We start from the raw sequence: 12,854 nt of genomic DNA on the forward strand, positions 1-12,854 counted from the left end.
CTGATACCTCTGCCAGTTCACCCAGTCTGTCTCCAGTTTACTGAGACCCTCCTAGTAGTTCACCCTGAATACCGCCCAGTTCACCCAGACCTCCCACACAAAAATAGTAAACAGACAAGTCTGATATCTAGCAGAAGTAAAACTGCATGAATAAGTTGCCTAATGTATTTGCATAAATGTCTTATAAAATAGCAACTTCCTGAAACATTCGGGTTTGTGGGGCCTTTTCTGTCAACAATTCATTTTGATCCTAAGGCTTTCATCTGCATCAATGGATCTGTTTCTGAAACATTTGAGTTAGATAGAGGTACCAGACAAGGTTGCCCTCTTTCACCACTCTTGTTTATTCTTTCCCTTGAACCTTTGGTGATGAAGATTTAACAAGATAGGACTCTTACAGGCATATATTTGGGGACACATGAGCTGAAAATTATGTTAGTGGCAGATGATATTTTGATGGTCCTCACTAATGCCTACACTACTCTTCCATTGACGCTGGAGTGCATTCATAAATTTGGTAGTTTCTCAGGCCTAAAATTAAATATGACCAAATCAGAGGCAATTAATTTATCTGGAAATTTGCAGGAGGTGTGGCAAAATTGTCCTCTATTATGGTCAAATCACACAATTAAATATATGGGAATTAAAATACATAGCATTACAATACTCCACCTATTATTCAGGAATTTAAAAGGAAATTGTTTATTTAGTGACCTTTTCCTTTATCCCTAATGGAACATATAGTGTTAGTTAAGATGATTTTGATTCCATAATTATTGTATGTACTACAAATGGTACCATTTTTTCTGCTAAGCAAAGATATTTAATAAATACAGATATTGTATTCTCAGTTTTTCTGGAATAACTGTAGAGCCAGATTTAATTTTTCTAGCTTGATGGTACCTAAAGAAGAAGGCGGCCTGGGATTCTTGTATATACGTTTTATAATATGGATCTAATTTCAGGATTTTATCTGAGTGGTTCTCACGGAGGCCCTGTAATTCATTGGTAGATTTAGAAGAGATGCTTGCCAAACTTTACAGTTTATCTTATTTGTTGCATGTTCACAATGATAATCTACCTCCTTCTATCACGCAATCATTGGTGATTAGTACAATAAGGAAAAGTTGGTGCTTCCTTGGACATTATTTAGGTCTCACGTGGGAGAAATCATATTGTATTGCACTAACTGGTAATCCTCAGTTTGTCCCAGGTGCTATATATAACAAATTTCAATTTTTACACATAAAAGGGAATATAAATTTTCAATTGTTCATTAATTTACAGAAAGGAGATATGTATCTATTTGATTATTGTTGTCTTCATTTGCTATTTCAGAATACTGATTACCTTGCTCATTTACAATTGCATAGCTATATCAGACAGTAAATGATAAAAGTTTGACAAATGGCCCATTCCATTTGTTACATCTATTTGCAAATAATTACCTATGTATTGCAATCCTATATAAATTTCTTCACACAAGTTTGAAATATGTAATTTACAAAACTCTGGCGGACATTTGGGTACTTGATCTAGTTTGTGACTTAATTGATGATGATTTACATGACTGCAATACTCTCATTCGAAATGTGACTTTTAAGATTTCAAGAAACATTTAAAAACTCACTTATGTTCGCTCATTTTATTACCTTCTTAGTCCTCACTAAGAGCCAACCCACCCTTTAAGATGTTATCTTGTTACTTCTTGCAGTTATATTTTGTATTGTTACTCTTGCAGTTTGACCTGTACTTCCAGTGCTTTACTGTGTTGTCCCTTCCCTAACTCCCTGTTATGATGTATTTTCACTCCTGTTGTTAAAAATGTGAACCGACATGATGTTTCCTACTAATGCCGGTATAAAAAAGTTTATAAATAAATAAATAAATAAATTTACAAATAACTTTCCTTCCCTGCACCTTCCTCCTCACCGCTCCTCTGTTTTTTTCTTGTATTTTAAAGTATTGTGTAAGTACTTTATTTTCATGTTAATTTGAGTTTTATTATGTATGTTTAATTTGTAAACTGCTTAGGCCTACCCTCACTGATTAAGTGGTATATAAGAGTTTTAAAATAACTAAATAAATAGTGTATCACGTTGGGAAATTCATTTTAAAATATTACATAGAATTGTGTTTTGGCCTAGCAAAGCCTATGCAGCTAAACTCGCTACTTCAGATAGTTCTTAAATGTTCCCAACTTAAAGCTTCTTTAATGCACTACCTATGGGACTGTGCTGTTATACAATTGTTCTGGAAAATTTTACAACAACATTTAACATCTTTGATTGCTGACCCATTCCTCTGATCAGCTGCTTTTTGTTTAACAGGCCATGACAATTCAAACACTAATATTAAGAAAGCTGACGAGTTATTTTTGGCTAAAGGATGCTTTTTAGTTCTTAAGCTTCTGTTGGTAAAATGATTGGACACTAGGAACCCAACTTTGGTGTCTTAGAGATCATCACTGCTTGATTTGCACTTGCTGGAGCAGAAATCAATGAAGACCAGTTCCAAGAAGAAACAGCTACTTCTTCAGCAAGTATGGACAAAGGTTTTGGACTCATTGCAAGCAGAACTGAAAAATAAAGTTCACCATCTAATTAATGAATATAATACAGAGGGATATTTGTCTTCATCTTGGCAGATATCAATAGTTTTGTTGTAATAGTCTATGTGGGAACATAAGTGTTGGTGTGGCAGCAGATTGAATAGAGGTACCTTCGGAGTATTTTCACTTCTTTTCATTATATTTCCTACTATTTAATTTATTGTATTCACTTTCTTCTTCCTCTTGTGATAAATATGGGGGGGGGGGGGGTGCTAGGGGGTTAAAGAGGGTTTATATACTATATTTGTTGTCAGTCCTGTGATATTTTTTGCATACTTATGTTTTATTCTAATTGCTGTACAACATTTATTAAAACCCAATAAAAAGATTAAGAAAAAAAAATAGCAACTTCCTTGTGTACCTCTTGGCCCTACCTCAGAACACCCTAGATGATTCCATTTTTGCACAGATAAATGTTCGTGCAAAATCGAAAATATGCACATACTTTTGATGCTTATAAAATAGCATGTATGCTAACACAGGCTATTTATATACATATATGCTTATATTCTGCATTTAACCCCTTTAAAAACATACTCAAATATGGATTACACCTTTTCAATGAGTTTTTAACAATAAGCACTAATAATAAAGATTAATGTATATCCTATTGAGTAACCAAAAAATACAAAATCTTTCATATATAATGTGTGGCATGAAAGAGTATAAAAATGCAGACTGATACTCCTAATCCTCCAATTTATTAAACCTGATCAAATGTGACCATCATACTAGGCATCACTGATAACATTTTTCACAGATATTCACTCTCTGCCTTATATATAATCATGGTTCACTTAGCATCCCAGCATAACATTTTTTATACTTTTTCTTGCAATTAAAATAATTATTTATTTTTGTTAAATCCTCACGAAAGTCCAGGAATCAAATTAATCTGAGCAAGTGAATGACAGTGCATAAATTACTTCAATTCTGGATTATGTGAGTGAACAATGGAGTAATATATGCACTGTCATCCAGTTGCTCGGATCAATTTGATTCCTGGACTTTCGTGAGAATTTAACAAAGATAAATAATTTTTAATTGCAAGAAAAAGTATTAAAAAATATGTTATCCTATTGACTACACATTATCTTTTAGTCAGTGCTACAACCTATTAAGGCTAAATAGTATTGTAATATCATTAATAAACAAAAACAAATGATTCTATATTAGCCTTACTGTAAAAAAAATTCTTCTCCTACTTTTAACTAAAAATATTCATAACTAGCTTCAGTTTGTGTCTACCTGGTTCAACCAACTGCAAGTATCTTGATCAATGTCTTTAGAGGGTCTTATTAAATATTTGTACAGTATTAGTATATAATTACAAGTTAATGTGACTCGAGTTTGAAAAAAATGTCCATCTTACAGTCCTGCCCTGAAATATGTTTCAAATAAATAAATAATCAGAAATGCATGTCATTTAATGAAAATCCATAGCAAATTAAAAATGTACTAGCAAAATTGTTTTTGGTGCAACTGAAAGTAAACACTTACAGTGAATAGTGTCTCTAGTTAGAGAACAGATATATAGACACCTCAGGAACTGTAAGACACAAGGCAAAAGCAAATATCATGAATTAAGCAACAGAATGCAGACTATTAAGAGCAGGAAGATAATTCATCGCACCCTTGTGCGGTAACCCACTTACCATCCTGCTATACCAGTCTAGACAAGGAAGGTGCAAGTCTTGGGATTCAAATCCCTCTTACAGCTCAGCTTTTCTTTGCAACAAAGAAGGAGAAAGACAGACATACTGAAGCAAAGAATAAGGAATAAACAGATATATATGTGAAAAAAGTTGGACAATTTTAGGTTATTCTTAAATAGTTTTTTATATTTTAGCTGTAATAACTGATCCTTGATGTATGGTAGTTCTTTACTTATGTTTACTCTATGTCCTGAAGAATTTAGCAAATGCTGTTTTATACTTTTTGCCAATTTGAGGTGGGAGGGGTATTGAGTCATTGTAACTTTTGCTTCTCTCCCCCTTGCCCCACCCTTCCTTTCTCTCTGTCCTGAAATTCACAATCCAAACTTGGGCGGTCTGTGAACACAAGAGGTGGAAAAGCAGAGCAATGCCAATGGCAGCACCGGCCAACAGAGCAGGGAGAAGCTGGTGTGAGGAGTTGTGCTGGGAGTTCAGAGTCAGGGGAAAGCAGGTCCATGAGTTAGACCTGTGGGTGATGAATCTCTTAATGAGAGGGGGGGGGGGGGGGGGCCGGGATTATTGGGGAGGGATAACGTGTCCCTAGTGAGGAAAGTCAATCTGAGGGCAGTCCAAGAAAGGTTTATGAAACTGCCCAGAGAACAAGAAGGCCAGAAGATAAGAGATCCAGTTGGGCACTAATGCAAACAAATGCCAGAACATAATGAGGACCTGTGTGAAAAGGAAGGAATGGGCCTCTTGTTCATGAACGCCAAATTGCCAGCTTCCAAAACAAGCCCTGTCTGTTAGGATTCGTGTGTTTCATGGACCCTTGGCCCGAGGTGAAGGTTGATGCTACCTGAGGGGTAGGGCCCCACAGGTCCTCACCGTCAGGAGGCGAGGTCAGCTGCAGCAGGGACACGACTATAGTTCAGTGGAGAGAGGACGCCCTGCGTCACTGCCACGTGATCACAGTACTGGGCTGGACTGAAGATATGATGTATCAGAGAAGGAACCTTCAATGCAAAGATGCGCTGGGCAGGAGTAATGCAGAGACTGTCCCGAGGGGGGGGGGGGGGGCAGCGTAGCAACAGAGTCACTGGTGCGATGACGTAGGGCTGCCCCGAGGAGCGGGGAAGCGCAGAGTTAAGACTCTGATGAAGTGGCGTAGGCTGCCCTGAGGAGTGGGGAAGCATAGAGTAATGCCACAGGTGTAAAGACATAGAGACTGCCGCGAGGAACGGGGGAAGTGAGCTGGTAGGATCTCTGGGGAGGAACACAGGAGCTACCCTGAGGAGCGGGGAAGCCTGGAGACCAAGTCTCCCAAAAGGAAGCACAAGCAAGCCCCCGAGGAGCGGGTACCCGAGCCAGTGACCACGTCAGCAGGTACAGATCCAAAGGTAGGAACCATGGGTCCGGAGAGACAGGAACAAGAACCAGAGAGGTGAAGGAACTCGTTGCCAAGTCAGTTTCCTAAGCCCAAGGAGGTGCTTAAATATCCCAAGGTAATGATGTCATCAGTCGGGGACGGCTCAGGGATTCCCGCCATTGGCCCTTTAAGAAGAGAAAGATGGTGTGCACGCGCCTAGGAAGGCCCGAAGCCAGAGTGTGGGTCAGCAGTGTCCTAGCTGCCATGTGGAACAAGAAAGACCAGGAACAGCCCGGCGACAATGGCTGACCAGAGCCGTGGGCTCCCCTGGAGTGGATGGCCAAGCATGGCAAGATGTAAGTTGGGTTGACAGCAACCGAAGGTCATAACACTCTCTGGCAGTCTTGAAGAATTACTAGCCTGTGGCACTTGTATCAACAGCACACCTTATTACAAGTGACGGGTGGCACCTTGCAGACTGACCAATTTATTGAAGCATGAGCTTTGGAGGTCAGAGTCCACTTCCTCAGATATATCTGTCCTGGAAAGTTCATGCCTCAATAAATCGATTCATCTATAGGGTGCCACCCGCCTCCTGTCATTTTTGCTACACCAGGCTAACCTGGCTATTCCTCCGGACATTATCACAAGTATGAACATTAGAATTATTGATATATAACCAGGCAGATTATATAGTTAAACACATACATTTACAATAATAAAATAACATGCTACCATGAGAATGCCATGATTTGGAAAGGGAAAATGACAGCGAATAAAATCTCTCTTCTACCTTTGCATCACTATAACCTCGTGCTTCAATCCCCGGACGTTTCCTACGCGCCTGCCGCCCCTTTCCCGCCCTTTCTCACTTAACCGCCTCTCGCCTCCTTCAGCCAAACGGTCTCCAGCTCTCCCCCCCCCCCCCCCCCCACCGCGTCGCAGCACGCGGCGGGGTTGAGGAGCTGCTGCAAAGCCGCTCGTGCTCTCTGTTACAGGATGCGCGCGTGGGAAGCTCGAGCCAGTCGCGGCCGCCTCCCCCCGTTTGCGCTTGCCTGCGCCTTGGGCGGGCTGTGCAGGGAATGAAGAGGAGGCCGGGGAAGCGGCGGGTCCCGAGACGGATACGGGTACAGAGCTCGCCGCGTCCGACGGATGGGCTTCAAAGCGGAATACGAGGGGGCCTTCCCATTAGTAGCAGTACACCAGGTACGCCAAGGGCCCAGGCCTTAGAGGGAAGGGTAGAGGTCAGCATAGAATAGTTACAATCGCTTATTTCCCTACTGAGTGAGAGACAGGGTAGAAATCATGCCATGGTAAACACGAAGCTACTTTAGTCTTATTTCCTATAATAAATCAGACTTCAAATATTCCAGGGCTGAGCATCTTAGACTTTTTTTTTTTTATACTGGCGATTTAAGGGGAGAGTCCATGCCAAGTCAATATAGAACTGCAAGGGGCATAGGAGCCAGAAGTTGTAAGCTTTTTTTTACTCAAATATATCTCTAGCTTTATCAAAATGCTATAAATATAGCGAAAATAGCGCCCGCAATAAAAAAAAAAAAAAAAAAAAAGGGACGTGGTTAGGCTCCCACATTGCATAGGCAATTTCTGCAAGGTGCAATAAATGTATCACATCTGCGCTATTTTTTGCGAGAGGGAGCGCACCTCTATAGAAACCAATGTCACACTCTATTTCCATGGTAAGAGGGAATATTTTTAATTCGGTGTGGCGTGGGGGGGGGGGGGATGTTACATACACAGTCAGAGGTACAAACAGCAAAGTAAACATGACTGAAGATTTTTTTTTCAATATATCTTTATTGAGGAATACAAAAACAACAAACATTTGAAAAACATTAAACTGAATCATCCAATCAGTATCCCTACCCCATTTTCCCCCAAATTCAACCCCATCCCCCCCAACCCTCACAGATGATGTACACTAGAAACCCACCCAGCAGAATAAACCACAAGTCCTGGACAAACAAGGAAGTAGCAGAGGAAATCCACTGGCTTGCAAAAAAAGAAAAAAAGGCCAAAATAAGGCAAAAATAATCGATCCGTAGAAATAAGGACAAGCCGCAACAGTTGATGATTTGGCCAATAATATAGTGCAACCATATAGTTAGACTTCCAGAGGGAAAAGATTGAAAAACATAAACCAAACATCTTTAAAAAAATAATTTCTTCTTGCGGGACAATAGTCGATACTCCAACTGGAACAGTTCAGTCATTAATGATCTCTACATATTCCCTGTGGGAGTAGTAGGTTTAATCCAGTTAAACAAGATACATTTTTTTGCAGTCAAACACACCTTGGAAAGAAAATGTCAGAGTTGATACTTTCATCCCCATGTCATTGTTCAAAAGGCAAAAGGAATATGACCAATGAATCGCCACACATAACATAACTGAGATCTGGCTGCAGATAGACTCCTAAAACCCATATATATGCTTACAACTCCACAAGCAATGGATTAATGACGCCTGGGAACAACCACATTTGAGACATTCACTGGCATCAATTAGCCCCATCCTACAAGCACACATAGGCAAGAAAACAGATCTATGGAAAATTCAAGCTTGCAATTCCCTAAGACTCACATTATTGGTTATCGTATTCATTGAAACATAGCAATCTTTCAGCAGAAGAACATCAAGTTACTCTGTGACATCTGCCTGCCACTTCCAAACAAGAGTATCATATATCGAATATGATTTAGTACACTGAAAGAAGGTATACAATCGAGACAAGGAATCTTGTTTGGCAGCAAACAATTTAAGTAAGAGAAAGAGGGGTTATCTATTGCCCCTCCTTTCCACCTTCAAAAATTTGTGGAAATTTGCCCAAAGCTGCCCATAGAGTTAAGAAATGACCATTTTGAAACCCCAACTGTTCCTGACAAGCCAGGAAAGAATAAATGTTACTCGAAATGGGATGTACAAAGTCTTTTAAAAGCCACTCTGATGAGATCTTCAAAGTGTGTTGTTTGGGTAACACAAAGGGAAAGCTCGAATTACCCCGAGGGGTAGTTGCGGTGAGACGTGTACTGACAACAATAAAAGTTTGTCCACTGCCGCCCTAACATGTCTCATAGTCCTAACCAAGCCAAAAGACAATTGGGAGCCTCGTAATTCACCCACATTGGCATGAAGAACAAATTTTGGATCCAGGGGAGCGCACAAGGCCAAGATCAAGCGATAATCAGGGTATTCAGAAGTAGCATATATCCAATCCCCTAGAAATCTTAAATTAGCAGCCCAAGTATGGAGCTTAAAATCAGGAACACCCAGACCCCCTTGTGCTCTCGGGGCGGTTAGAGTGGCATATGATAGGTGTGCTTTCTTACCCCGCCAAATGAATTTCCCCAGCATTTGATGTAGGGCCTTGCAAATAGCCAGGTAGCATAAGAAGGAAGTATAAAAATTCAGGGACTATAATTTTTATTACCGCAATTCACCCCTGCATCGTCAGGGGAAGGGAATGCCAACTCTCCAATTTCTGATGCAGTTTCTCAATAAGTGGTAGGATATTGATAAAGTACCACTGCGCTGGAATCCTATGAATGCGGATACCTAAGTATTTGAAAGTGCCCCCCTGCCCATTTAACCGGAAAATCGATTCAATCTTGCTTTAGCACCCCAGCAATATCTGGTGCCTCGGTTTTATCCAAATTGAGTTTAAACCCCGACAACAACTGGTATTCTGAAAACATTCTGAGCACCTCCGGGAGCTCCTTTCTGGCATTAGACAAAAGTAACAAGATGTCATCGACAAACAGAAGGATTTTGAATTGCAGTGGTCTCATATACATCCCTGTAACCTCCTTTGCCTGGCAGAATTTGAAGAGTGGCTCTACAAATAAACAAAAGCGGGGCAGGGGGCAACTTTGTCTCATTCTTCTGTGAAGAGGGAAAGCCTCAGAAAAGTGGCCATTGACCAGTAGTCTAGCCGTGGGGTTGGTATACAGCAAAGTAATGTATTGATACATTTTCCCCAAAATGCAGACTTTAGCAACACACATAACAAAAAAGGACAAGCTATCCTAGCAAAAGCTTTCTCTGCGTCACAACTCATCGAGAGGGGGATCTATATTAGCGTTGCGGAGGCAGCTTTCCAAGGCATAGCCTGAACTTTGTGTATATTGACTGTAGAGCGTCTCCCATGTGCAAAGCCTATTTGATCTGGCAAAATTACCTTAGGCATTACATACTTCAGGTGACTCGCCAAGAGTTTTGCATAAATCTTAATATCTAGGATAAGGAGGGATATCGGCCAATAAAACAAGGGGAGCTGGGCATCCCTCCCTGGCTTGGGTAGGACAACTATGGTAGCTTCCCTCATGGCATCAGGCATTGTACCCCTTGTACACACAGCTTCGTAAAACTAACCGTAAGCTATCAGGAATGTCATTTATCAATGACTTATAAAAGAAAGCATCCAGACCATTAGGGCCTGGTGCCGTCATGAAAGGCAGGGATTTAATAGCTTCTTTCACCTCTTCCACATTGATATCCTGATTTAATTTTTCCAAGTCCTCAGCAGTGGGCATAGGACACTCTGTGTTCCAAAAAATTAGACATTAAGGCAGGATCTATAGCCTCTTCATAGTAAAGACGTTGATAATGTTAAGTAAATTCTTGCGCGGTATCGGCTGTTGAGGTCTTAACATGACCCTGTGTGCAGTTTTAATAGAAGGAATACATTTGAGGAGGTCCTGGCTCTTCAATAAATTAGCCAGCATGCAACCCAACTTATTCCCAAAATGGAATAAATGGTACTTCAGGTGTCGCAGAGAGTTTACTGCCCTGGCATGTAACAGGTTATTGAACGCCATTTGTATAGTTTTCAATTCCTCCAAATAAAGGCCAACGTAATCAGTAGTCATGTTCTGTTTACATTCTCATACCTTCTTTTCTAAATTGATAATTTCTGAATGTAACCATTTCTGCTTAAAACTGAATAACTAGTGATGTCACCCCTGAGAACTGACCTAGTTGTTTCCCAAAACAGCAGAGGTTGGGTTATATTCAACATACTCTTGCCATTTACACTGTAGATAAAAAGGAAAATCCAGGTCTGTGAACAAGCTAAAGGGCATTTTCCACTGACCCGCCCCTTGGGGTTCCTCCATCTTCATAGTACCCAGTACAGGGCAGTGATCGGAGATAAGTAAATCTTCTATGGATACTTTAGAAAAATGGGCAATAGGCGCTCTGAGATGAATAAATAATCCTGGTCCTGGTGGGATGGGCCCTGGCTAAATGGATAAAGTCCCATTCGCCCGGATGGTATACCCTCCATAAATCAAGTAAGTGTAAATTGTTACACAAAAAACGGGGACCTTTAGTCTCATTTATGGGATGACCGCCTCTAGACTGTTGTCTATCCAATTCTGCATTGATGACACAATTGAGGTCGCCTCCATTACCATAAACATAATTGCCCAGTTGAGAAATTTGGGAAAGTAAATCTGCAAAGAATGAGTGTTCATAGGTATTTGGGGCATATGCCAAAGTTAGAATTATATGCAAGCCCAGCAAAATGATAACCTCCCTCCTGGATCAGCTACACTCTAGCAATTGAAAAGAGACCGCTTTGTGCATAAGGATAACTACCCCATGACGTTTGGTGGTTCCAGTGGCAGTGAAAACTTGTGCTACCCATCTCTTCCGTAATTTAGCAGCCTCTACTAGCCCTGAGTTTCCTGAAGGAACACTAGCTTGGATTGGAGTTTATTCAGTCGGGTCAAAACCTTTTCTCTTTTCACTGGGGTCTCCAGTCCAGCCACATTCCAAGTAACTAAATTAAGCGCCATAAGTATCAGATAACCCGGAATAGTCGCCTGATACTGCAAACAAGATCCTCCACACACTGCACACATGCCCCCCAGTACTTACAAAAGACCCAGTACCCTTGGCCATAGATAATGGAAAAGCCCATATACTGAAAAAGATATCCTTGAGATGAAGACCCCACAAAAGGCAGGTTATTGGCAGCATCTGATCCCCCCCCCCACCCAAGAAAAACAAATAATGTATGTATGGAACACTTCTTCCAAAACATCCCAACTCGCTAATCGCCACCCTAAACGGTCTCTCCTATAGAGACTGGGAGTCATCTAGATGCTAGACATGCTCAGCCACCACCCATAGAATCAACACTACTGCACTCCAACAGATTACAAAAACATTTTACAACAATGGAAGTGGGATTATCAGAGAGAGATAAACAAACACAACAATCCCTGAGAACCCCTTCACACGCATTATAGCGTACACAGCCTCAATCTGCACATGGGGGGAAACGTGTCTCCAGGATAAAGATTAACCTCCCAGCTGTCCAGACTTGTCAGGGGTCAGTTACGTCGCCTGCTGACAGCTTCTTCACAAATTCTGCAGCTGCAGTGACATTGTCGAATAGTTGTGCGCCTCCCTGATGCCAAATTTGCAACCGTGCAGGATAAAATAAAGAGAAATAAACTTTCCTGGATGCCAACTCCGAGCAGATCAATGAAAATTCTCTGTGCAGATTTGAGACTCACAACAAGAAGTCTTGAAAAACCAAAACTCGCTTGTTCTCAAAATGAAACTCTGTTCTTCCGATATTGTTGCAAAACTGTGACTTTCTGGGCATAGTTCAGAAATTTAGCGATCACAACCTGGGGTTTCTGTGCCACTGCCGTTTTAGGACCCAACCTATGTACACGTTCAGTTATTCTCGTTGACATGGGCACGAGGGAGAGAACTGGGGAGGCCAGCTATGTTTCTAACACACGAACAAAATCGTGTTTGGGGAGGCTGTCAGGTAACCCCACAAACCTCAAGTTGTTTCTCCAAGATCGGTTTTCCGGTTCATCAAGCTTTCCATCTCATGCTTGGGCAGCTTTTACCAACTTCGCTACCCTGCATTCCAAGGCCCCCACGTCGCCCTCCACAAGCTCTATCCGGGTGTCAAACTCCCCCAGGGAAGCTCTCACCTCCACTATCTGTTCAGAAATTTGGTGTAGCTTCATGTTCAGAGCTGCTACAACTGCCTGGGTCACTTTCTCCTCTATCGAGTCTTCCCTATGAGGAAAGGTTGAAGAGGTTAGGGCTGTTCAGCTTGGAGAAGAGACGGTTGAGGGGGGATATGAAAGAGGTCTTTAAGATCATGAAAGGTCTTGAACGAGTAGATGTGAATCGTTTATTTACACTTTCAGATAATAGAAGGACTAGGGGG

This window comes from Rhinatrema bivittatum, chromosome 12, assembly GCF_901001135.1.
Source record: "Rhinatrema bivittatum chromosome 12, aRhiBiv1.1, whole genome shotgun sequence".
Lineage (NCBI taxonomy): Eukaryota > Metazoa > Chordata > Amphibia > Gymnophiona > Rhinatrematidae > Rhinatrema > Rhinatrema bivittatum.